This window comes from Sminthopsis crassicaudata, chromosome 1 (assembly GCF_048593235.1).
Source record: "Sminthopsis crassicaudata isolate SCR6 chromosome 1, ASM4859323v1, whole genome shotgun sequence".
Lineage (NCBI taxonomy): Eukaryota > Metazoa > Chordata > Mammalia > Dasyuromorphia > Dasyuridae > Sminthopsis > Sminthopsis crassicaudata.
In genome coordinates this window covers 139492765-139518349 of record NC_133617.1, presented here as the reverse complement: position 1 = coordinate 139518349, position 25585 = coordinate 139492765, and the positions used below count along the sequence as shown (strand labels likewise).

Sequence of the window (25585 nt, the reverse complement as noted above, 5' to 3'; positions counted from 1 at the left end):
AATACCAGTTTCATGCAGATGAATGTAGTTTTTCCTGGGTTTCAAAACTTCTAGTCCGGGATCAAAATGCCAAGGGTGTGTGTGTGTGTGTGTGTGTGTGTGTGTGTGTGTGTGTGTGTGTCTATTTGTCTGTGTGTCTATGTGTCTGTGTCTGTGAGTATGAATGTATGTATATAAAATGTTACCAATTTGTGGTAGGAGGGTAGGATTTTTGACGTCTGCTGTATCCATCTTTAGTATTTTATTGTACTGTAGTTCTTTTATTTGCGTGGTATGAAGACCATTTAGCCTAGCAACTTGGTTTTATTTGTTATTTAGTGTGAGTCAGAGAAATTTAATGAAAACATTTTGACTTTTATTTCAATAAATTATATTCAGTTCCAACAAGGACATTTTGTTTACTACTCAAAACAAAATTTTAACTTTGATTGACTTTGCAGAATGTTTTAATATTTTAATTTTCAGTGGGATTTAAATTCAGCATACTTTTATTAAGCACATACTATGTGTAGGGCCGTTGCAGGGACTTGGTAGGGTGATAATTTCTAGTTCTTTTCTGTTTGGAGAAAATACATTGTGCAAACAATATTGCATGAAGGCAAAGCAATAAACCATGTTATGCATGTGTTTCTAAATTGGAATTATTGAGAGAAAAAAAACTTTTTTTTTCAACAGCAAAGTAATTTTTCTTGATAATGTATCTCTGCCTGTCTCTGTGTCTTTGTCTCTGTTTCTCTCTCTCTTAAATGGAGAATGCTTCAAAGTAGGCCTGTATACTTTTGGTGAGAGGGGCAGTTTTAGAACCAGTACATAGGCTCTAACCAGTTCTATTTTCTTCCTTCATTAGGATTTCACTGATTTCCCAACTAGTGGGGTTTCTTCTTCCCTTTGCCACTCCCTCTACCCAAATCGTGTCTCAACTGTGTATTATACTTGGAGAGACATCATGGGAAGGGCCGAATATGCCATAACACTTATATGCAAATATTTTCTCAATTCATCCTTAAAACAGCCTTGGGAGGTAGGTGCTATTATTACTTTCATTTTAAAGTTGAAGAAACTGAGGCAAAGTGACTTGAACCAGAGTCACACAGCTAGTAAGTGTTTGAGGTTAGATTTGAAGTCAGATCTTCCTGACTCCAGGCCCAGACCTTATGTATAAGGCCACATACTATTGAATGGTGTACAAGATAGGGAGCCAGTTTCTGAACCAGGAAAATGTGGATCAATTCTTGTCTCTGATACTCCTGGATGACTGTCAGTAAGCCATTTAACTTCTTTCTCCACAGGAGTCTTTGAGGCTAAGTTGCTGAAAAGGTGTTAGCCCTCCTTGATAGAGAAGTTCTATATATGCAACTCTGTTGTAGGATTAAGGTCCTTGAGAAAGAAACTGAATCACCTTTGAAAAGGAGACCCTTAATAAATGCCTGTTGATTGATTGATATTTGCTATAATCTGTGAAAGTCTTTGGATAACACAGTTGACCCTTCCAGTCAGGAAAGTTGCATTGAAATAACTTTTATCTTTTTTATGGTTGTAGACTTCAGATTGAAATGTTATGTTTTTACACTCTGCTGTGCTGATGCTGTCACTAATAAAACAGTATTTTTGAGGACATTTTGGTTTTGTATATTTCCAAACATTTTCTGTTGCCTCTATATAAAAAATCTCCTAATTTATGTGAATATTATCAGTTTGAAATCCATCCGTGTACATCCATTATATTCAAATCATATTTATCTTCTACTGTAAAATCTAGTGGAGCAGGAGAGGAAAGTCTACTCATTGAGATGTGGACTGTACTCATGCTGATCTGACATAGCATGAATACAATTCTTGATTTTTTTTTTGTTTTATCATCCATTACTTTTGCCTCGTGGGCTGCTCATGTTTTCTTCTCCCATGATCTTATTTACAAGGGTTCCCCCTGAATGACTCCAGCCTGATCATGCTCCCCAGTCTTCTCCTTTGTCCTTTGGGTGATCAAGTTTAGTTTATAAACCAACAGAAACAAAAACACAACAAAAAGCTGGCCTTGAATCCAAACTAGTGTATACACATAAACATCTATGACTAGGAACTCTTCAATTAAAAAAAAAAGAAAAAAAGAAAAAAAAAAAGATGTGTTTTCAGAAGTAGCTAGTGGAATTTAGTGAATGAAGATCTGGTCTTGGAGTCAGGAAGGCCTAGTTTCAGGTCTGGGTCTCTAGCTATGTGACCTTCAGCAGGTCACTCAATTTATCAGTGCCCTAGGCAACTTTGTAAGGCCATAAATTGTCCAGCAGTTACCAATCTGCATTCATTAGGGGAGTTTACTCATTGGGAGTTCCCTACACCAGTGGTGTCAAACTCAAATACAAATAGTGGCTATTAACCTATATGTACATAAGGATCCCTGCCTGCCACATATTGACTTAGAAAACCACATATTAACAGTATTTTGTTCTATTGAATTTTTATTTATTTTGTTAAATATTTCCCAATTACATTTTAATCTGGTTGGGATGATATTTGACACTTTTACCTTACAAAAATGAAATAACAATTCCTGACCAAAAAATGTTTCATGTTTTACATCCCTGGTACATCCTTACTTGCCTGCATCCTGACTCTTGCAAAGTATTTTTCTGTGCAGTTTCTTAATTTTCATATTTACACGTATTTATAAATACTCTATTGTAAGTTTAAGAAATAAAATATAGCAAAAGATTTAACTTGCTAGTAAAAAGAATTTTTAATTTACTAGATGTTTGTTGAATACTTTCTTTGAGGAAGGCACCATATTAATGGGTCTGGGAATGCAGAAACACAAAGAAAAGTTCCTGCCTTCTGGAAGTTTGCCCTCTAGTAAAAGGACAAGGCTGTTCTGTCTGTGAATAGTTTTAATAATTACAATCTGTAATTCCCAAAGAGCATCTTTTATTTTTTTTAACTTCTCAACCATGATCTGAGTAAATCCATATTTTTACCATATGAATGGTACAAAGTGTTATAGCACCATCAGTTTATATAATGTGATGATTTTACATCATAGCTTATAAGTATAATAACTTTTAGTTATTCAGCATATTTTTAGCAACAGTTATTATGTATTTAAAAAATAACTCAAATTTGTAGTTTTGATTACTTAGAATTGTAAAATTTCAAGTCCTTAATTAAAGAAAAAATTATTTTCATTTGATTATTATACATTTAAGTAGAATAGTGGATAGAGTGCTAGACCTGGAGTCTAGAGTATGAGTTCCAATTTGGCCTCAACTACTTCATGGGAAGTAGACTTTAGATAAGTCACTTAATTTTAATTTGCCTCAGTTTCCTCACCTGCAAAATGGAAATAATACTAACTCCCAAGATTGTTGTGAGGAAAAAATGAGATAACTTTAAAAAAATTATAATTTTTTTTTATTTTTCAAAATACAAGCAAAGATAGTTTTCAACATTCACCTTTGCAAAACTTTTTGTTCCAAATTTTTCTCTTTTCTCCCTTCTTCCTCCTCTCCTAGACAGCAAGTAATTCAATATAGATTAAACATGTGCAATTATTCTAAACAGATAACACTTAAGTATTTTACAACTCCCAAAATACTATGTGTGTTAGTATTATTGTACATAATTTTTGAAACAGTAAATATTAAATAAGTCATCATATCTTACTCCTCTCTTAAGAATACCAAAATAATTGTTAGTGTAACTTATATAATATTCTTTTTATAAAAGAGAAATGCCATGTAGTCATAAAGATACCAATTGCCATAATGATAATAATAATAATATAAAAATATCACACTTTCTGGTTTGCAAAGCACTTTACAGATTTCAGATTGTTCAGTCTTTATTCAGTAGTGTCTACCTCTTCATGATCCCATTTGAGTTTTCTTGGCAAATATACTGGAGTGGTTTGCCATTTCTTTCTTCAATTCATTTTACAGATGAGTAAACTGAGGTAACCAGCTTTAAGTGACATCTCTAAGATCATACAATTAATGTCTGAGGCTAGATTTGAATTAAAAAAAGATGAGTTTACTTCATCCAGTTCCAGCACTCTATTTTCTCTTGTACTATTTACCTGCCTAGGATCTTGACAAAAGATTATAAACTATTCAGTATGTAAAATGTTAGCCTAAAGTAAATAGTACCTTTTCTGTCAGACTCATTCTAAGATCCATTTAATATCTAGACATTGGTTTCCTTGAAGAATGGAATAAACTATATTTCCTGCTAACCTAAGAAAAAAACAAAACAAAACCAAAAATAAACAGATTAAAGATACTCAATGGAACCAGAAATGGGAACCCTAGAACTTGTCCCCTTCTCCAAACAATTCTTAACTAAATTTATTCTTACCCATATCTTATTCCATATCAATGGGCTTAAAATTAGACTCTTGTCAAATAAATCTTTCTATGTTCTTCTCCCAACCCTAACAGTTCCATTGGTCAAATAACCAACTAAGGCAGTATTTCCAAAGAATTCCCAGCTTCCTAGAAGAAAGACTTTATATAAATAATGTGATTTGGTTAATTGCCCTTATGATAATCTCTGCATTGTGGTACACTCATGGATATATAAAATAAACATATAGGTAAAACATATACCACATCTCTAAGCAGATGAATCTCATATTATCCCTAACTTCTTTCTTGACCTCCAATATCATGTCTTCCATTGCCTTAGCATATCTATCTCCAATTTAACATTGGGTAGACCTCTTAAACTTAACCTTCCCCAAACTGAACTCCTCTCCTCCCATCCCAATCCTTCCCTCATCCTGACTTTATTACTGTCAAGATTGCCATCATTCTCTCAAGTACCCAAGATAGCACCCTAAGTGCAATCACTCAACTTTCATATCCAATTGGTTACCAAGCCCTGACATTTCAACCTTTACAATATTCATTGAATACTCTCCCTTTTCTTCCCTCACCCTGCCAACATGTTAGTGCAGGCCTTCACACTATACATGGTCTATTTCACTAGTTCTTCTGGTTGGTTTTCTGCCCAGTTTTTCCCTACTTGAGAACATCCTTTCCTTAACCATTTTTTCCCACGAAACTTGAGTCTTCCAACTTTAGGACTTTGCCCTCGCTGTTCCCCATGCCTAGCTAGAATTTTCTCACTCCTCATCTCTGTGTTCTGATTGTCTTTCCCACTTCTTCCTTCACATTTCATCTAAAACTCTTATCTTCTGCCAGAAACCTTTTTCAGCCCTTAATCTTTTTGCCTTCCCTCTGACATTATCTACAATTTATTCTCTGTGTAGTTTATTTATATACACTTCTTTGTGTGGTTACTCTCACTTTGAGAGCAGTAACTTTTTTTTTTTGGCTAGTTTTTAAAAAATTTTTAGTGCTTAACATTTTAGATGCTCAATAAATAATAGTTGACTGACTGCAAAAATAGCAAGAAGTCTAAATCACTTTAAACTGATACGTGACTCATATTTATATAAAATTTTGTAACATACACATTTCTTTCTTGAAACAATTCCATCAGGTAGGCAGTGTGAGCATTATTTCCATTTTTTAGAGAAAGAAATTGGGGCCTAAAATCTATTTCCAGATGAAGAAACTGAAAGGTAAATTGATTTGCCTTGAGTCTTACTTGAATGTTTCAAATGATTAGATGATAATTCTTCAGAGACATGTCTACAATTGGGTATTTAATTTGGTATATTAAATTTGTGCTTGGATTCTCCCAGATTGGGGCAGTTAGGTAACCAACCCCATGGATAGAGCACTGGGCTAGGAGTCGGGAATATTCATCTTCTTGAGTTCAAATCCAATCTCAGACATTTGCTAGCTGTGTGACTCTGGGTAAGTCACTTAACTTTTGGCCTCAGTTTTCTCATCTGTCAAATGAGCTGGGATTCCCATATGTTTGTAAAGAAAACCCCAAATGAAGTAATGAAGAATCAGATATGACTGAAAGGACTCACTTTCTAGATCATAGGATCTCTCAAAACTCTCAAATTTATTATTATACTCATTCCAAAGAAGCTTCTTCAATCCTTCTTCCTTATGGGTGATATTAAAGTGTCCTCTCTACAAGAGGAAGGGTCTTTCAACCAAGCCACATAATCCCAAAAGATTTTCCCCCAAAAAAGCTGATTCCTGAGTGATGTCACCTGAATGTCTCACTGCCAGGGCTGCAGCAAAGGCTCAGGCTCAAGTTTCAAGCTTGGAGCTTACACATTGGAGAAAGCTGTGCTAAAGTTAGACTGCCAGCCCAGTCCTCTGCTGTCTCACATTATACAAGAAAGCTAGCTGTTCATATTTCTAGAGGCTGCTATTTCATTCATCTCATCAAGATACCATTTTGTAATCCGAGGACAATGATACCATTCTCTGTCAAAAATAATCAGCTCCTGCCTAGTCTCTGCTTTTAATTAAATGACTCGGTGGTTTCAATTCAGTTCTTTTGCCCAGTAAGAGGATGCTGTTTGTCATTCTCTGAACCTGTGGATAAGCATGGATTTGAACAGGTGGGTAGGTAGGTGAGGGTCCTTTAGTACCATTCAGCCCAAATGGGATGTGAAATATAGAATGTAGAGTATTGCACTCATGAGCCAATGTTTGCTGTCTACATAAGTAAAGGGTTTACTAATAACGATATCTAACATTTATATAGTGCTTTAAGTTTTGCAAAGCACAACAATCTTGTGACTTAGGTGCTGTTATCCCCATTTTACAGATGAAGAAATGGAGCCAGAAGCAAAATTTCTTGTCAAGGGTCACAAAGTTAATTTTAAGGCAGGATTGGAACTCAGGTCTTCTTGACTTAAAAGTCTAAAACTCTATATACCATGTCTCCTAATCACCTGAGAATATAATATAAAACCAAAAGAAATCCACTTTCCTTTGGGAGGGAGAGGCTTAGATAATTCAAACAGTTGCTTCAGTTCTTAGGTTTACAATCAGTATTTATTAAACACTTGTATAACTAACATAAAACTGACCCTTTCTCCCCCCCAAAAAAAAATCTAAACAAAGATCAAACAATTCCTGCCTTCAAAGAGATTACATTCTAGGTGGCAAACAACAGAAATCCTTCTAAGTAATTTTACAAGAAGGGGAGGCACCAGCACCAGCAATTTGAAAGATTAGAAAAGGTGTTGGGTAAGATATGATATCAGCTGAGCTTTGTTCTTTTGGAGATATTCATAATAGGATAAAAAATTATGAAACAAGTTTTTAGGGTAGCTTTTGTGATGTCAAGCATTTGAAGTAACTCTTCTCTTCCCCCAAAAGTACTTGAGTGAAAATGTGTTGTTTGCATGGGGGTGAGAGAAGATTAAATTTTGTAGAACCCTGTTGATGTCTGCCTATAAATTCAAAATCTGTTCTCATCTCCTTGTTTCACTTGAGATACTGTACTCTTTCCTGTTTTGGCTTTTGAGGGTGATTCATCTTAAAGACTCTTCATAAGTCAATTCTGGCTCTCCGAACTAGGAGTTGTATGATTCAGCAAGAGATGTCTAGGTTCAAAGTTGAATTTAAACTTCCAAAGGAAACATTTTCTTTTTTTTTCTCAAAGTCTGGAACAGCAAATTTTGAATTAAGTAAAGGAAGTCTTTCTACATAGTAAATGGATGTAAATATTCTATTTCTTTTCAAGAGGATTATGGGAATTTTCTGTGTTCTAAAAACACTAGGCCTAAACAGAAGGTTCCCATAGATTTGGCAAGTTATGTTCCAGTAAGAATTCTTGAGCAAGCAGAAACAGGCTGCATAGGAATTCTGGCCACACACCCTGGAGGCCTACCTGGTTGCTTGGCAACAGTAACACCTACACTGGAGTCCCTCAGTTGACTTCATTTTGTGACCTAGAAGGCTTCTCTCCAATCTCAGTATTCCTGAGTAGACACCTTAGTGTCCAAGAGGAATAATGTCCCTATTAGGCACATTAGTTTTTCTAGAATAGCCACAGAAGTTATCCTTGGTACTTCTGATGTTGACTTTTTGTCTTGCTCTATCAAAATTATATTTTCTTCCTCATTGGGGAATTAGCTTAGCTTTAGGATTCTTACTGATAAAAATGGTACAAAACAAAAACAAAAACAAAAACCTAAGATGGACTGGAATGCCATTAGATCATAGGAGATGCCATCAAGAAGATATTTTTTATGTTATAAAGAAAAACAAATCTACAGAAACAGAATTGCTTTATTTATGTTAGTGAAAACCTGGAAATAAACTATATTCAAATATTGGGGAAATAATTGAATAAAATATGGTATAATAATGTAATGGGATATCTAGCTGTCATAAAAAAGACAAATATGAAGACTACAAAGAAATGATTAGAGAAATACACCATGACACAAAGACAAGCTAACTGAATAAGGTCAACTCTGAAGGGATTCCAACTATATTTTTAAAAGTAATTGAAACAAGAGTTTCACGAGTATGCAAATGATTTGGGAGACCACAGAGCAAATGTATCATTCTTAATTTGTTACAATTTTATTATTATTTAGTGTATTTGTGTTAATCGTGAATTTAAAATTTATAATGAAAACCTTTTCATCAAAAAAAGAAAAAAGTCAATATCCTGCACAGTAACCTTTGATGAGATTTTTTTACCCTTCTAGCATTTGAGAATTAGCTAAAGATATGGATTGTGTGAACATTTGAAGACCAGGGAGAAGTAAGACTAAGAAAATGATGTATTCCTTTTTGCTATTAGGGAAAAGAAGAGGGGGAATTAGGCAAAAGTTAGCTTTTTTTTCCTTTAAAAATAGACATTGTATTTCTATGAAGTATATATAGAGAGCAGTTATTTCTCAGGGCTTGCTGAATTCACAACGTCTGTATAAATCCTGCAAATGGTAAAGGACTCACTCTTAGAAGCTGCTGCAGTATTTTCAGAATTCTGTAGGAAGCACATTTCAGTGGATTTCTATGCATGTTGGTTTGGTGGGAAAGTAGGAGTATGGAGATGTCACTGCATTTGAATGGGCATTGAATAGAAAGAATTTCAGCCTGTTGGGTATAAAGTGTTTTATTTTACTTTGTGATGCACATGGAAATGACCTTCGGAAGACTGCAGTTTTAAAGTAAAGTTCCTTCAAATTCTTTTCCCTGGAAATGCTTTCTTTACAAATGTCAATTCCTATTTACCTCCAGGAGTAGAAAAGGAAAGCAGGACCTGGGGGCTTCTCTCTATATAAGTACTTTGTGGGATCTTCAATTTAAAGGTATTAGGTGCTTTAGAGATCCTTTAGTCCAACTCTCTCTTTTTATGGATAATTGAGACTTCCTAGAGGGTCTTATTAATTATGTTAGCAGAGTAGGGACCTAAACCTAATAATCTTTCCATTATACCTTGGGGCCTCCCTCTAGGTTTCATCCAGAACTTTAATTGTATACTTATGAATCTGAAGCAAGGAGGAACCTTAGGTTCTATCCTGGACCCTCTGTTGTTCTCCTTCTGCACTGTCACTTGATGATCTTATCAGTTCAATTATCTCCAAGCTGATAAGTTTGAAATTTATTTTTCCAGTCCTGACTTACTGTTAAGGAAGCTAGGCAATACAGTGTTCAGAATGCCAGCTCTGAAGTCAGGAAGACCTGAATTCAAATTTCTACTCAGACACTAGCTAGGTGACCCTGGGCCAATCATTTAACCCTGTTATCCTCAATTTCCTCATCTATCAAATGATCTAGAGAAGGAAAAGGCAAACGACTCCAGTATTTTTGCCAAGAAAGCCCCAAGTGGAATCATAGAGTTGGACACAACTGGAAAATGATTAAGCAAAAACAAAGACCTCTCTACTGATTTCCAGTTTTGCATTTCTAAACGCCTCTTGAACATCGAAAATTGGATGTTTTGTAGACAGCTTAAATTCAACATGTCCAAATTCCCCCATTTTCCTCTTCCTCCTATTAACGTCCCTATTATCATTAAGGATACCAATCTCCCAGGATTGTACCATAGGTGACATCCTGGACTCCTTACTCTCATTCATCATATCCAATCTGTGGCTAAGGTTTATTGATTTTTACCTTCACAAGATCAAACCCTCTTCTTTAGCACATCATCTCACACCTTCTGGCCTGTCTGACTATTATCTTTTCTCCAATTCATCCTCATTTCAACTAGGTCTTCCTAAAGATCAAGACTGATAATATCACTTTTCCAAGCCTCTTCCCCAACCATTTAATTAACTGCAATGGTTCCTATATAGACTCAAATATAAAATCAGCCATTCAGATTTTTAAATAATCTTCCTTTTATATCTTCTTTTATAATCTCTGACTCCCAATCCACCCCCACCTTTCCAGTTTTCTACCATGCACCCCCCCCATCCCTTCTACATACTCTGATCTAGTAACAACAGTATTCTTGTTGTTCTTTAAACAACTTTCTCCATTTCCATTGACTGATTGTCTTCGCTTCATGGAATATTTCCTCTCTTCATCTCTTTCACATAGCTTTCACTTAGCTAAAACTCTTTTATTTCTCCTATTGATTAGCTCCATTTTATCCTATGTATTTTATTGGTTTATAGTTTTTTGCATGTTATCTCCTCTATTAGACAAGGAGCCACAGGGACAACTTTTTGCCTTTCTTTGTATCTCCAGGGCTTAGCACAGTGTCTGGCACGTAGTGGGCACTTAAATGTTTAATGATTGATAAACTTAATCTCTCTGGCTCTCTTGTTTTCTCACCTGTAAAATAAAAGGATTGGATCCAGTAACTTCTAGTTTTAGATCAGAATTCTATGACTCCAGCCTATAGCCTGTCTTAGGTCCCAGAACAGAAAAAGGAAAGGAGAATCTTGTGCAGTCTTGATTTTTTGGCACTTCTCCTTGTAACCCCTCTGGGTTCTTACTCTATCTGTTCCTAATTATCTGCCCTCTTAATTATCTGCCTTCTTAGGCCCTGGACAGCCAGAAATTGCTTGGGGAGGGAGGGATTAATTATTCTTCAAAGTCTTGAATCATTCTGATTGATAGGCTACAAAAATCAGAGTTTAGATCTATGTGTTTGATATGGATGAAGAAATGTACCTGGCTTTTCTTCCCAAATTATATCAGGATTCAGGCTGTACTTAGGATAAGTGAGCTTGCTTTGATAACCTCATGGTTTTAGCTTGTGGCTAGTCTTAAGGTAAAGAATGCAACCCCTTTGCTTTTTGCCTCTGGCCCTCAGACCTTTTTTCTCTAAAGGATAAAGAGAACTGGGCATTTAAAAAAAAAAAGTATGAAAATGATATGATATACCCTGTCTTTTTTTCTTGTAGTTGATATTTTTAAAAAAATTTCCATAACAAAAGTTTTTTTAAAAAAGATGATTAAAATTAAACTGCAAATCTGGTATGCACAACATGGTATTCCTTTTAAATATATAATAAAGTTAACTTGTAAATTTCTTTCCTTTTTTTTTTAATCTTCCTTCCCCTTGCCCACTTTAGAGATGGCTACCATAGTAATCTTATTAAAATGATTTTATTAAATTAATGATTTATTAAAACACAACCATTTTAATTCCCAACTAAAAGATTTTATTTTATGAGTTCCATAAGCTCTACTAAACAATTGCTTTTTATACTTCATATGTGCACCATTTTCCAAGAAGAAAAAAAGAGTAACTCATTGTTGATTTTTTTGCAAGACAAGTTGAATATTTAACACAAGATCAGATACATTCTCTTACTTTTTTTTCATCTTGAAACCTTGATCAACGATATCACTTTGTAGCCTATTTGAGAGAATAACAGTAAGCAATGAATCAGCACAACATAGCAAGCCCTTCTCACACATAGAGTTAGGAGTTAGGAGAACTGTAGGTATTGGGCAAATCATTTTGCCTTGGGGGGTCCAGTTTTTTCCTAAGCTTTTTTTTTGCTAAGCTAGAGGCAGCTAGATGATACAGTGGATAAAGTGCTGGATCTGAAGTTAGGAAGACATTTTCTTGAGTTCCAATCTGATCTCAGGCACTTATGAGTTGGGTAATCCTGGGCAAGTCACTTAACCCTATTTGCCTCAGTTTCCTCATCTGTAAAATGAGCTGGAGAAGAAAATGGTAAATCCAGTATCTCTATCATGAAAACCCCAATTGGGGTCATAAAAAGTCAGGTGAGATTGAAAATGACTGAAGGAATAAACCTAGGTCAAGTTAGATAATCCATGATTTTATCAGAGATTCCTCTCTCTGATTCCTCTCCTGCTTTATGAATTGTGATGCAGTAAGAAATGTATTGAACTTAGAATGTTCAGTTTACACTCCTGGGATCCCAGTTCTACCACTAACTGCCTCAGTTAACCTCTCCTGTCAGGAGAATCTAAAATAAAGATGATCGATTGGCTTTAGGTCTGCAAGATTTCTTTCTAACCGTGATTCTATGATCTTTTGGAATGGTTAGGTGGTTCAGTGGATAAAGTGCCAGAGCTGGAAAGAAGTCCTAAGTTCAAATCCTGATTTACCCATTGATTAACCTGTGGGCAAGTCATGTAACCTTCCTAAGCTTCTCTCTCCTCATCTGTAAAATGGCTTTTAAAAAAAAAAGCTTAAAAGTCTTCTAAGATCCCTTCCAATCTAACTCTATAAACTATGATTCCTATTATAAACTGAAAATCTAAAACATGGTGGTCTTCATGATACAATTTCCATTGGCATTTAAGAGGAACTAAGAGGGCCAGATGGAAGTACAAAGAAAAATAGGAAACAAAATAAATTGTTTAAACAGAAGAAGTTCTTGGGACAGGCCAGGGTGAGTTCATAGAACAAGTAACAAAATCAGATGAAAAAAGCTGGCAAATTATTGTCTTTGGAGAGCCTGGGAAATGGTCTGCTTAAGGTTGATTCTCTTCACCTGCAATCAAAGTGAGACAATGCAGGGAGTGTAGGGAATGTTGAATATAATTGTGAAAGCTACAAATCTTAAGTAGTTAAAAGGAAGTCCTTAAATTATTATTTTTTTTAATTTATTTTTTTAATTTTATAATTATAAAATTTTTGACAGTACATTTGCATGAGTAATTTTTTAATAACATTATTCCTTGTATTCATTTTTCCAAATTTTCCCCTCCCTCCCTCTATTCCCTCCCCTAGATGACAGGCAATCCCATACATTTTACATGTGTTACAGTATAACCTAGATACACTTAAATTATTTTTAATTTGCCATCTTTGAGAGAAAAAATGATGGAAAAAATAGTATCCACAATTCCACTTGTTATTATACTGCAAAACTCAAGTGATCATTTACTATGTTCAGGAATAAAATTTCCTTGTCCAGTACAATATTGTCTTACTGATTATTTGTCTCACTGATTATTTGGAGGCCAACAGAGATCTAAGACAGACCTCTTTGAGGTAGAATTTGGTACGTGACTCAGAATGGTCAAGGTAGCAATTATTTTGATTGTATAGGAAGCAATTTCTTACCTATCTTCATTATATTTTTGATGTTAGCTTAAAAAATAGTCAGCCCAGGGAGCATTTAAAATAATGGACACACATTACATACTGAACTAAACCCTCATTTATTCTATTGTTCTAGATTTTTTTTTGACTCAAGGAAAAAAAAGATTTTTGCCCTTTTCCTTTTAAAATGTGCAATTTAGAGGTATTGTTTAGTTGGCCAGGTTAAGTTGCACTCAGCCTAATTTATCTAGAATACTTCTCAATTTTTTGTCTCAGCTCATATGCCATTCTATAATTTGAAAAGATGGAATGCAATATGGGAAACCAATTTTTTTTTAATTAGAATATGTGTGGGAGTTTCCAAAAACTCATAGCATTTCAATCTGGAGAATGACTTAGAAATGAAAATTTAGCATTCCATTCCATTCTATTCTACTCATTAGTCTGATATGTGCTTTAGTTGCCTCTCTTGAAAAACAGACCCTGTGTTCAAATCTTTCTTCCTTATTTTAAAAATTTCATCATAGAGCTAAGAAGAAATTCTTTTAGAAAGCAATCTAATTTTGTTTGGTTGGGAATTGGAAAAGATGAAGATGATTGGAAGGGATAGGGCAGGTTGTCTGTGAAGTTTAAGGAAAAATAGTTTTTATATTATGCAGGCTTACCTATCTTGAAGGAAGAGTTAAGTGACATAAAAGCTAAACCTAAAAGTTGGAGCACAAATCAAGTTACACTTGAGTTTGTGTCTCTTAGTAAACCTTTCTAGTGTTTTATTACTTGATTTGTTGTAGGAATGTTGAATGGAGTTATAAATGTATATGGGGCAGTGCGTAGAGTGTCAGGCCTAGAATTAGGAAAAGCTGAATTCAAATCCAGCTTCAAACAACTACTAGCTTATTAGCTAGACAAGTCACTTAACTCTGATTGTTTCAATTTCCTCATCTGTAAAGTGAGCTGGAGAAGGAAATGGCAAACCACTTCAATATCTCTGCCAATTACTTGTGTATGTGAAGTCATTTTTTTATTTTTATATTTTTAAAAATTTTATAATTATAAATTTTTTTGACAGTATATATGCATGAGTAATTTTTTATAACATTATCCCTTGTTTTCATTTTTCCAAATTTTCCCCTTCCTCCCTCTACTCCCTCCCCTAGATGACAGGCAATCCCATACATTTTACATGTGTTACAGTATAACCTAGATATAATATATGTGTGTAAATTCAATTTTCTTGTTGCATGTTAAGTATTGGATTCTGAAGGTATAAGTAACCTGGGTAGATAGACAGTAGTGCTAACAGTTTACATTCAATTCCCAGTGTTCCTTCTCTGGGTGTAGTTGTTTCTGTCCATCATTGATCAGCTGGAAATGAGTTGGATCTTCTTTATGTTGAAGATATCTACTTCCATCAGAATACATCTTCATACAGTATTGTTGTTGAAGTGTATAATGATCCCCTAGTTCTGCTCGTTTCACTCAGTATCAGTTCATGTAAGTCTCTCCAAACTTTTCTGAATTCATCCTGCTGGTCATTTCTAAGCCCAGTAGTAGCACTGCTGGGTCAAAGGATATGCACAGTTTGATAACTTTTTGAACATAGTTCCAAATTGCTCCCCAGAATGGTTGGATTCTTTCACAACTCCACCAACAATGTATCAGTGTCCCAGTTTTCCCACATCCCCTCCAACATTCATCATTATTTGTTCCTGTCATCTTAGCCAATCTGACAGGTGTGTAGTGGTATCTCAGAGTTGTCTTAATTTGCATTTCTCTGATCAGTAATCATTTGGAACACTCTTTCATATGAGTGGAAATAGCTTCAATTTCATCATCTGAGAAGTCATTTTTTTTTAAAACATATCCATAGGAAAGTACATACTAGGGGTACAAAAGCACAAAATTGGAGCCCACTAAAGACCTGGCATTGAAAATCAGCCTAAATGTTGTCAGAAACCTCATGATAGAAAAAGAATCTGGAATTAATGAATAAAAATCCCCTGCAGTGACAGAGATGCAATGTGATGACAATTTGTAATACCAAGCACCTACATAACACATGAACATTCCATCTTTAAATGTGTGTTCAAAAGCGAGAATAATGATTTCTTTTGATACATAAAGTTTATTCTTGCTCCCTTCTCAGATTTAAAAGAATAACATCTAAAACCTCAACTTTAGATTTATTAGAGCCTAATCTTCCTTGGATGGGTTTCAAAAGAAAAATAAACCCAGAAAAACATTGGAGGGTGAGGACTGGGATCAGTCTGGTGGTTTTGGGGGAGAGGGGACAAATTAATCCTGCTCTTTTTCTATTTTAAGTAGGTGTAGAAGTGATGGTTTTATTGAAGTCATGATACAAATGATTTTTGAAGCTATCTAGAAAGCTTTGGGCCTAGTCTTCCTATTGATTCCTTGTTCTTATGGGAAAGAGTAAGAAAGGAAAATATATACATAGATGGGAAAACCATTTTTTCCTTCATTCAGGAGAACTCTGGGTTGTTGTTTTTTTTAACCTATCCTACCTATATAGGTTTCAGACTCTAACCTTTCCCACAAATCTAAAGCTTCAAAAGATACATATTAGGGAACAGTAGGATTGGAGTTAGAGGTAGATATGGATAAATTACCATGTATATAGTGCTTTAAGGTTTGCCAAATATTTGACATATATTTGATCCTTCCTAGAACTCTGTGAGATGTATGCTATTATTATCCTCATTTTACAGATGAAGAAACTGAGGTAAATAAAGGTTAATAGACTCCTCCCGAGTTATACAGCTAGTAAGTCAGGATTTGAATTCAGGGCTTCAAACTTTAATATTATCTAGTACATTCTCAAGTTATCTCAGAATGTCAATTTTTCTATTTTTCCAAGATATCATCAGCTTATACTGTGAGAGAACAGTACCTGATTCACATCCTTCTTCCTTTGCTAGTGAAAGTTATAATTTGGACTCAACATTCAACCTTCTGAATCTTTGAGAATTAAATTAGGAGGAAACATTACTATCTATGTAGCCATCATTATTGTATTGTTTTAAACAAAAAATAGAATTTTTGCCAATAAAACAAGCTATTGATAAGCAGCATGATATATGGATCTGCATGAGTTACAGAATCCAAAGACCTGAAGTTAACTTCTATCTCTGCTACTTACTGCCTTGGTTAACCTTGAGTTCTTAGATTAGAATATTGGGCCTGAGCCCAATATTTAGAGTTCAAGGAATAACTTTAGAGGTTCATGTTAGGGAAGTATGGCTGTATTTAAAAACAGATAAAAAAAAAACTGGTAACTTAGAGTAGGAAATAGCCTTAGGGATAAACCCTGTTCATTCAACAAATGAAGAAACTGAGGCTTGGGGAGTTGACATCTTCTGTGTTAACAGGAGATAGTAAAAGCCAGAACCAAGATTGGAATTTAGACCTGATAACAAATCCATTATTTTCTCCTATTCCACGATTTGGAAGGTTTTAGTGGATTGTAACTACAATATGAGTTAAAATGTAAAATGGGAGCAAAAAAAAAAAAAAAAAAAAGCCAAAGAAAAAGAAAAACAAATAATCCCAGTCTACTGTGATCTTAAGTTGCATTAAGAGTAACATAGTGTTCAGAACAAAGGCGATGGTAAGCTTGTTTCACTTTGCCCTGGTCAAACCACACCTAGAGAATTGTGTTCTGTTCTGGCTGCCACATTTAGGAAGGACGTTACTAAATTGGAAAGTGTCCAGAAGAAAGCAATCAGAGTAGGAAAATGCCTTAATACCATCTCATATGAGGATTGTTTGAAAGATGTAGAATATTTAGATTGAAGAAGAAAAAATTCACGATGGACACAATAACTGTTTTCAAGTATAGATATTATCTGGAAGAAGGATTAAGCCTGTTTTGGTTGAGAGAGCAAAGCAAGTGGCAGGAGAATGTTACAGGGATGCAGTTTTTAGGTTAATGTAAGGGGAAAAAACATCCTCACTAAAGGCAAACTTTGGAGATATACCAAAGTGGAAAGGGAGTCTTGGGAAAGAGTTGGATCTCCCTTAGAAGTCTTCAAGAGAAGACCAGCTGTGCAATTTTTTTTTTTTTTTGTTATGGCTGAGGAAACTTTTGTTCATGTACAAGTGGACCTTGATAGTTTCCAAAGTTGTTTCCAGATCTTAAGATTCTGTGATTATTGATGAATCAGGAGCTTATTACTTGGTTTGCTCATTATCTAGACTCTTGGTTTCTCTTTCCTCATTAAATTCCCCTTTTAGATGTAAAAATCCCCTTTTCCAAGTCCAGGAGAACAGGCTGGAAAAGGAAAACAATGAAACATATTTTAAAAATGCCTACTACTTATTTTACCCAACTATATGCCAATAAATTTGATAATTTAAGTGAAATGGAGAAATGACTTAAAATATAGATTGCCTAAGTTATAGAAGAGGAAATAAATGATCCAAATAGTCCCATTTTAGAAAAAGAAATAGAATAAACTATTAATCAACTCTCTAAATAAAAATCTGTGGGGCCAGATGGATTTACATGTGAATTCTACCAAAGATTTAAAGAACAATTAATTCCAATACTATATAAACTATTTGAAAAAATAGGGAAAGAAGGAGTTCTACCAAATTCCTTTTATGACATTCAGATATGGTATTGATACTTAAACCAGGTGGGGTAAAAATAGAGAAAGAAAATTATAGAACAATTTCACTAATGAATATTGATGCAAAAATCTTAAATAAAATATTAGCAAAGAGATTACAGAAAGTCATCCCCAGGATAATTCACTATGACCAAGAAAGATTTATACCAGGAATGCAGGGCTGGTTCAATATTAGGAAAACTATTAGCATAATTGACTATATCAATAACCAAACTAAAACTGCTTACTACTCCTTTACTTTGATTATAGTCTACTGAGTTGGAGGGGTATTGATAAAGGAAAAGAAAACTGTGGGCCAGGTACCAAAATAAAAATCTGTGGTTCAGTTATTTTCAGTGGTATCTGACTGTCACTCCATTTAGGGTTTTCTTGGTTTGCATTTTCTTCTCAAGTTCCTTTTACTAATGAAGAGACAGAGGCAAATAAATTTAAGTGGTTAAGTTAAAGGGTTAAGACATGGTTAGAAGAGTATAAAAGCTAGATTTCATCTCAGGAAGATGACTCTTCCTGACCCCAGTCTAGCACTCTATCTGCTGTGCTATCCTAAAACTGTTCTAAAAACTGAAATATATGCAGCATTTTAAAATTTTAAAGTATTTTACATGAAGAGAGGAAAGAGAGTGACCAGGAGGTTGATAGAGAACAGACATTGTTAAGGATTAAGAGAGAATAGTATAGACAGGTAGGAAGAACATGAAAGCAGAAGTTGCTGAGTGAGGTCTGGAAGGAACCCTGGGGAACAATGCCTGTGCCAAATTTGCCATGCATTTTGGATTGGGGAGTGGCGAAAAAAGAATACTAGCATTCAAGAAAGATAGTTTTTAATTCAAGTTCTGATTCTTGTTGGCTTCTCACATTAAAAAAATGTTGGGAGTAGGAAGTTGAAAATATTGCATCAAATGATGCAATTTTAGATGCCTTCTGGGTTTATTATAAACCATGTCTATCTTCTTTTCCAATGTCTTTTCCCCAACACTTTTTGTGTTTAGTGACAAGCATAATGGTGAGAGTAGGTTGAGTCAAGTAATAATTCTATCTTCTACAATACTTTCCACCTCCCATCCACCCACTTACCCACATGCCCACAAGATGATTTATCACATGAGAATACAGATTATTAAATAAATCAGAGATATGAAGTTAAACTGGTTGTCAACAAATTTATCAATCCAAAGGCATTTCATTTTGGTATAACAGAAAAGTGTCTGTCCTGTGACTATTTGATATAAGTTGGTAGTCATGGCAGGATGGTCGTAGAGAGAAGCACATTGGTCGGGGTTTATAAGTTAGAGCATTAGAGAGAAATTGTTTACCTTCTTGAGGTTAGTCCTAAAAATGCTTTCCAGGTACCTAGCTTGCATGTGTGAGTGGGGTTTGGGAGTAGCCTCAGAGCTTGTGAGCCATGGATAAATCACTTTGCTTATCTGAACCTTGGGTTTTTCCTATGTAAAAGAAAGGAGTAGGATAAAACACATTGTGAAATTTTTTCCTAGTACAAAATATATGAACTTATGATATTATATTTCTTAGAAGTAAATTCTAAGATTCTCACCTTCCCACCCTCATTTATTAACAATTAGAAGAACTTACCATCCCTTTTGCCTTATTTGACAATTTTTAAAAAATCATCATCTGTGTAGTTGCTGGGCAGATTAATTCAGGACAATCCTTTATTTGAACAGTACACAGACATTGCCTTAATGAGCAGACTGGCTAGACAGAAGAGAGAATTCTATGTACACTATTGTTTATGTAAACTATATATTTTTGTTGTATATTATTCATTTTTCACTTATATCCAAATCTTCATGAGTCCATTTGGGTTTTTCTTGTCAGAGATATTGGAGTAGTTTGCCATTTCCTTCTGTAGCTCATTTTACAGATGAGGAAACTGAGATAGAGAGGATTGAATAACTCACCCAGGGTCATACAACTAGTGAATGTCTAAGACCAGATTTAAACTCAGAAAGAAGTCTTCCTGACTACAGGTCTGACACTTTATCCATTGTGCCATTGTATCACCTAGTTTTCCACATACTGTTGACTAGAATAAAATATAATTATATATTTAGATATTATGCTTTGTAGAATTATTTTATTTTGGATGAATGAAAGTGCTTTATAATTTGCTCTGATGTGTAATGTAAGTGAAACTGACAAATAATTGACATTGGGGTATAATTGTCTGGGAGCAAATGCAAAACTTTGAAGAATACTGATGGAAAAGCAACAACAACAACAAGGGCTAGTGATGTAAGTCAACCAGTCTAAGAATAGCCACACAGCTTCTCTGGGTATAGAAGGAATTACCAGTGGGAACTCTCAGAGATTTCTTTTTGCTGGTATAGCAGGACACTGGATTCTGGGCATGACCTTGAAAGACTGATTATGTTCTCTGTACCCTTTTGGCAATTAAATCCTTGCCACTACAAAAAGAACTGCTAAAAACATTTTTGCATATGTAGGTGCTTTTTCCTCTTTTATGATTTCTTTGGAATATTAACTCAGTATTGAGACTGCTGGATCAAAGGGATCCAGTATTTTTTAGCCTTTTGCTCATCGTCCCAAATTGTTCTCCAGAATGTTGAATCATTTTACAACTCCATCAACAAAGCATTTGTATCCTAGTTTTCCCATATCCTCTCCAACATTTATCACTACTTTAATGTTCTTGTGGAACTCAACTCATTACATAGAATATCAGTGTTTCATTGAATATATTTTGGTAAATGATATGATAAATATAATGTAGATGAGTAGACTTTTTGGAAAATATTAAGTATCTCTCTTTTCCTTGTCTTTCCTTCCCTCCTTCTCTTCCTTCCCTCCTTCTCTTCCTTCCTTCCTTCCTTCCTTCCTTCCTTCCTTCCTTCCTTCCTTCCTTCCTTCCTTGCTTCCTTCCTTTTTCCCTCCCTTCCTCTCGCCCTTCCTTCTTTCCTTCTTTTTTCCTTATTTCATTCCTTTTGTCCTCTTTTTTCCTTTTCCTCCTATCCCTTCTTTTTCCTTTCCCTCCCTCCTCTCTTCTCATATAGGTAAGCTATTTTTTTTTTTTTGGCTGAGGCAGTTGGGGTTAAGTGACTTGCTGTGGGTCTCACAGCTAGTTAGTATTAAATGTCTGAAGCTGGATTTGAAATCAGGTCCTCCTGACTTCAAAGCTGGTGCTCTATCTACTGTGCCACCAAGCCGCCCCTAGGTAAGCTATTCTTAACAAACCTCCACTTTTTTCCTTCATACTTCCTATTTATTGGGTCAACAACAATATGAATACTGCCATAGAATATTATTACCTTCTGAGCTTGGCATCCATTCTCACTCTATTGGCTTATGATATCAAATATTCACTTATAAGACACATTTTGGGTCAGATCTTGACATTAGTTTTGTATCTGTGCATAAATCACTCTTCTCTTTTTTCTTCTTTTCTTTTCCTCCTTCTTCTTACTGAACCTTTTTGAAATAATATTTGAATGTCATTCAGAAAAATCCTGTGCATATGGATTTAATTGGATGTAAACTCACAAGAGATTACTACTAATAATCATGACATCAGGAACTACTAGCACAAATTTGAGATCATAAATTTAGATAACCCAGTACAACTTCTTTGATTTACTGACTGAAATATTGAGGTTCAGAGAAGTGACTTGCTCATGGTCATTTTCTCACCCCTTCTGGGTGGTTTAGGAGATTGGTGGGTGGTATCAGGAAGAACTTCCTAGCTACGGAGACAGAGCTCAGGTATGTCCTGGGAAATTTCAACTAAACTCTTTAGACATTAGCAAGACCTGAGAATAAAGGGAATAGATCAAATGAGTAGGTTTATTCAGCACATACTACTAACATCTTGGGCAAAAGAAGGGATAGTAGAAACCTGGTATCTAAAGTCAAAAGTGACATCTGAGATTTGACTATACCATGAATTTATAGGAATGAGTTTCACTTGTTCCTGGCACCTCTAAAACAGAGGTGAAGTGGTAGAATTGGTTGATGATTAGGGATTAAGACTTGAATCTGGATATTCTAATTGGGTAAAAGAAGTCTTGGAAAAGATCCTTATGGTAAAGGAGGAGGCTATTAGGAGTACAGAAGCTGGAAGGTCCAGTGTAAGTGGATTAAAGGTCACTAAGTTTATACAGATAGTAAGTAGGAGATGTGGGTATTTGAACTCTGGTCCAGCGACTCCATGTACAGGCCTCATTCCACCACAAATCTCACACTGTCACTTCTGCATCAACAATCTTACCAACCCATTTTATGGAAGGCAGTGAGCCTCAGGGGATTTTCCTATGAATTTACTTGTTCTGCAGGATTTTTGAGGATGATTAAGCATCTCAGTTTAAGAGTGTAGTAGCATAAAGTAGAACAGCTGGGAAGACAGAATGCACATGAATCTTTCACTTTACTGCTTTGGCACTGTGTAACTGCATTGCCTTTTTTTTTTTTTTTTTTTTTAAGTAACCAAGCAAAGCCACATAAATTTTGAAAGCTATTGCAACCACAGTGAAAAAAAGGGCAAGTCACTAAGCTATGTTTTGGGTACCCGATGCATGTGGAATTGGATGGCCAGGAAATATTAATTCTTTTCTCTTGCCTTAGTCTCTTTTAGTAAAGTTCTGTGTCTGGTTATGAAAACTTCCATACTTAAAAGGATCCAATATTACATTTCTGTGGGTACTCCCTCCAACAATGCAGATTAATACTCCTCCATTCTTTAGTAGATCACTTTCATGGAAGGATATATATATATATATATATATATATATATATATATATATATATATATATGTAATTTTTATTGATGTCATGTAAATAATAATATCTAGCATTTATATACTGTGTTAAGATGTTAAGACATACACTATCCCATTATACCCTGAGAAATATGAACTATCATTCTTCCCATTTTACAAATAAGGAAACTAAGGCAGGCAGAGGTAAAATTAATGCTCAGGGTCACCCAGCAAGTGAATGCCTGAGGGTGGATTTGAATTCAGGTCTTCCTCATTCCAGATCTAATATTTTATCCACTGAACCATCTAGCAGGTGGTATTAAAATGTTTTATATTTCTATACTTCAGTAGATCTGTGATCTTATCAATGCAAGTATTCCCTTCAGTGACACAGATCTGAATTAATCCATTCCTCTGTACATTGTACAACTCTTGTATAAATTCTCTATTAGTCTGCCACAGGGATACTGCTCAATAGATTGTGTATATGTGTGTGTCTTCCTTTCATTTTCTTGACATTGGGATACCAGTGGAGTCCATAGGCAATGCATTAGTTATCCATCACTTTTTTAAAAAAATAACATTTATTGATATCTTTTGTTTTTATATCATCTAAATTTCTCCTTGTATCCTTTCCCCTAAATCCTCCCAGAGAACCATCTTATATCATACTGATTTTTAGAAATTCTTTATAATTGACATGTGCCCAACCTGTCTTTCTTTTTCAATTGCGCATGTTGTTGATGACATCTTTAACACTACTTCTTTGTAATTACTTGTTTTTTCATGTTTTATGGCTTGCTCTATTGACACAAGCTATATATATATATATCACATATACTATGTGCCTCTTCATTGCTCTTTAGTTCATTCTCAACTTCCATTCTTCAGAGACTGTATTGTTCCATTATTCACAGCTGTACAATACATAGGGAAGTTTATTGATGTTAAAAAGTTGGTTCTTTGTTTTGGGGAGAAACTTGGAGTCATTAAAATAATTTGGCAATTCATCAAAAATGATTTAGACTGCTCTTTCTCTTCAGTTTAACTCTTTTGGCCACAGCTTAATTTTCCATTTAGAGTTTCTGTATATAAGGGAGAACTTTCTTCAACCACAGACTCTTGTTTGTTAACCAGAGAGATATGTCAGCCAAAGATACCATCAGTTTAGAGTATTAATTAGATTATAAAATCTCACAGAGAATGATGATATTGAGAGGCAATCACATACAATGGAAAGAGACTATGGAGAGAGAAGATTTATGTTCAAATTCTTATCCCTATGCTTACTGTCTATTTGACCCCAAGGCAGCCACGGCATCCCTGGGCTACATTTTTTTTTCTTCTGTAAAATGATCTCTTTGGATTAGATACTTCAGAGGTCCTCTTCAGCCCTAAATCTGTGATCCTATGAGGAAACTTCCTTTTATCAATTAATGGAATTGAGCTCTGCACCTTATATTTGTTAGAGAGTTTTCTAAATTACAGAGAGGATAAATGACTAAGCTTGGGTCACACAGTGAAGTCTTCTTGGGCCAAGGTCAGTTTTCTACCTTCTAAGCCAACACTGTCTCTATAAGGTTATTATTCTATGAAGTTATGAATAACATTGCCTCATAAAACAATGCAGAATGGAGGACAGAAGATATTTAAAAGGAAAGCCTTGATAGAGCTCAGTAAACTTAAATCATTTCAAGGATATTTGAGGATAAAATTAGAAGGGTACAACAGACAAAATATAGAAAAATATGGAAAATAATTTTTGTAACTAACACTTTGCTGTTGAGGAGATTAAATTTCACCTTTACTAATCGCTTCCCCCTAGCTGCCTACATTTGGCCACTAAAATTAATTTTCTTAGAAGTATTTCTAGAGGAAATGGATGTGGGAATGAAGCCAATGTTTAGAATGGTGTAATTTTCTGGGAAATTTTTTATAAATATTACAAATTTTGCCTATTATGTAGATTGTGTTTACATTGCATATATTCTCTCATCTTCTTTCCAATCCTTTTCTTTTGCTAATTTATCTCTCTAATATATTCCTTTCCTTTCATGAGTGTTAATAAATAGCTTAACAAAGTCAACTGAGCTGTTTTTAGCAAAAATATATTCTTTTTGTTAATTGAAAATATTTGTAGAATGATGAATAGATAATTTTCAGATGAAATTAAAATTATTTCTAGTCATATGAAAAGGTGATCTAAATCACTATTGATCAGAAAAATGCAAATTAAGACAATTCTGAGGTACCACTTCATACTTCTCAGATTGGCTAAAATGACAGAAAAAGGTAAAGATGAACATTGGAAGGGATGTGGGAACTGGAACACTAATACATTGTTGGTGGAATTGTGAATGGATCCAACCATTCTGGAGAGCAATTTGGAACTATGTCCAAAGAATTATCAAACTGTACCCTTTGATCCAGCAGTGTTTCTATTGAGCTTATATCCCAAAGAGATCTTAAAGGAGGGAAAAGGATCCATATGTGCAAAAATGTTTGTGTCAGTCCTTTTTGTAGTGGCAAGAAACTGGAAACTGAGTGGATGCCCATCAGTTGGAGAATGGCTGACTAAGTTATGGTATATAAATGTTATGGAATATTACTGTTCTGTAAGAAATGATCAGCAAGATGATTTCATAGAGGCCTGGAGAGAGTTACATGAACTGATGCTAAGTGAAATGAGCAAAACCAGGAGATCATTGTACATGTCAACAAGAAGATTATATGATGATCAATTCTGATGGACGTGGCTCTCTTCAACAATGAGATGATTGAGACCAGTTCCAATGATCTTCTGATGAAGAAAGCCATCTATACCCAAAGAGA

At 34.8% G+C, this 25585-nt stretch overlaps 1 protein-coding gene across 6 annotated transcripts in view; it reads left to right on the top strand.

Moving 5' to 3' along the window:
• GRHL2 (grainyhead like transcription factor 2) overlaps window positions 1–25585 on the top strand; it is a 211429-nt gene that overhangs the window by 2584 nt on the left and 183260 nt on the right. The window lies entirely within an intron of this gene.